Raw genomic sequence first — 2551 nt, forward strand, 5'->3', positions numbered from 1 at the left:
AACCATGATTACCTCTCCTGAGTCTAGAGCAGAAACTACCATAGAGAGAGCTGAGCGAGAAGACATCCAGCCAAGAGGAGAAATTTTTTGAGGATCCCAAAATATAGCTAAACCACCAGCACTGCCTGTTGCCCCAACACACTGGCATTGGCCACGAGACCAAATACTAGAGGCATGTTGGACCATAGACTCCACAGAGAGCTTAGTCTCTTGGATACAAAAAACATCAGGACTATTGACATCAACATTTTCAATCGAACTCAATGATCCATCATTAAGATGAGAGAGCTAGGAATGTGATATTGCACTCTTTTGTAGTGGATAGCTTGTTGAGTTCAATAGAATAAGAGATACAGAATTAAGCAAATTGTAATTTTCAAATTAGGGTATGAGGAAATTATGCAATGAGTCCCTTGCATATATGATTGATTGAAGTAATTGAAGAATTTGTATGCAAATATAGTGACTAAAATTTGCTTGTAAGTATAGTGTCTATGGAATCAGATTTAGTTATACAACCTGAAATTTTACTGGTGTTTTGAAAAGCTAATTATCTTGGAGGGTTTTGTTAATCAGGATTAGGTGGGGTTTGGAAGGTGGGCAACGTAGAGAAAGGCTCCACTATAGCTCGTCTTTGGTTTAGGAATTGTTGGCATGGCTGTAATTCACTTACGCTTCTTACACTTCGATCATAACATCTTCATCAAGTGGCAAAAACAGAGGATGTGGCTTAAAGAGTGTATAGCTGATTCAAGTTTTTTTCTCTCTCTGACATGTAAAATTGCAGGTTGCAGAAGGTGTACGAATCAGAGGTGTATCTAGAATCATTGGGGTTGATGTGAACCCTAAAAAATTTGAACTTGGTACATTGAATGTGAATTTGAACCTCTTTCACTGTTATTATGCATTAAATTGATAACGTTTATCATGTCTTTGAGAAAACAATTTATTGATTATTTTTGCAAAGTTGTTTAAATCGTCTTACTATTCATCATGTTGAATAGATATGTGCCGAGATCAGGAACTTTCTTCCATGTTCAGGTTTAACCAAAAATTTCAAAGAAAAACAAGTAAACTACAAGAAAAAATCGAATACAATTTCAGATAAATCAAGTAAAAAAATTTACATTTGACAATCTCAAATATCTAACAGAAGAAGCAAACTTATCTATTTTGTTTTTAATTGGCAGGAAAGAAAATTGGTGTTACAGACTTTGTGAATCCTGAAGACCATGAAAATCCAATTCACCAGGTTTTTCTTCTTTAATCCTCTAAATTTTTAACCGAGGAGGAGTGTGATGAGGAAGAGCTAAATTTGTATATATATATTCGCAGGTGATCAAAGAAATGAGTGGAATTGGGGTGGATTACAGCTTTGATTGTACAGGGAACAGCTCTGTCATTGTTGAAACCTTCAAAAGCTCTCGTAATGTAAGATCTCATGCATTGTTTTATAAAAGTGGAGTCAAGATTGGCTTGATGTCAACAAGGCATTTGAGCTGTTGAAAGAAGGAGAATGTTTGAGATGCATTATGTGGATGGACAGGGCATTGCATTAGCTTGCTCCTTCTACTAATAGAGAAACAACTGGATTTAGTTGATTGAAAATATATATATATATATATGTTTAAGGCTATGATTCAACCATCTTAAAGGCAAGATGTTTTGTACTTCAATATAGAGTTATTTTCTTTTGAGATGTTATATTTCCATTTTCATCTTGAATGTCATTCATAACTTTGTTGTCAAATTAGGCTTGATTTGCGTGCTACTTATTTTTAAGTTCATATTAATTTGATCTCTTCCTTTTAGGTGGTATTTGGCCCTCTTTTCATTTGTACTCTTTATCTTCACATTTATATTGTAATCTTTGTAGTGATTTCAATCTTGATAGCAAGAACAATACAAGAGTTTAACCATCATAACATGTAACTATTCAAATGATTAATTTAATTGGACCGAAGCCATTTTTCTTATTTGCAGATAATAATCATTTTGGAGGACTCGACATCTTGTTTCATTTTGGCAGACATTAGGGAGGCTTCTTTTGAAGCGATGCAGCACATGTGAATCTCACTATTGGCGAGTTTTTTATTCCATTATATTGTTCTATCACTGACTTTTAATTCTGGCAGCGCTTCTTTGATATTTGTAATTCATCAACTTCAATGTTTTAATTAAAGTTGTAACAGTGCAGCCATCAACAACAACAATGAGGCTTCTTTTGAAGCGATGCAGCACATGTGAATCTCACTATTGGCGAGTTTTTTATTCCATTATATTGTTCTATCACTGACTTTTAATTCTGGCAGCGCTTCTTTGATATTTGTAATTCATCAACTTCAATGTTTTAATTAAAGTTGTAACAGTGCAGCCATCAACAACAACAATGAGACAATGGTATTGCTAGTATATGAAAATTGCAAAGTTTTGAATGTTTCACAGCCATGGGCCACTCTAGTTGAAAATTCTGTATGCTAGAACACTATGATACTAAAAGGTCTTTAATTAAAATAAGCTTCATTAAAATTAAATCTTATTATATATATTA

General features: G+C 33.8%; 1 pseudogene across 1 annotated transcript; it reads left to right on the forward strand.

Moving 5' to 3' along the window:
* The first annotated feature begins 654 nt into the window (after positions 1–654).
* Positions 655–1750, forward strand: LOC149532568 (alcohol dehydrogenase-like 2; annotated as a pseudogene). Its single transcript, XR_016357391.1, has 4 exons — positions 655–660; positions 788–863; positions 1191–1252; positions 1336–1750. The product of XR_016357391.1 is annotated as an alcohol dehydrogenase-like 2 (transcript).
* Positions 1751–2551: the final 801 nt, after the last annotated feature.

This window comes from Cupressus sempervirens, chromosome 10 (assembly GCF_028749045.1).
Source record: "Cupressus sempervirens isolate cs-2001-9-10 chromosome 10, ASM2874904v1, whole genome shotgun sequence".
NCBI lineage: Eukaryota > Viridiplantae > Streptophyta > Pinopsida > Cupressales > Cupressaceae > Cupressus > Cupressus sempervirens.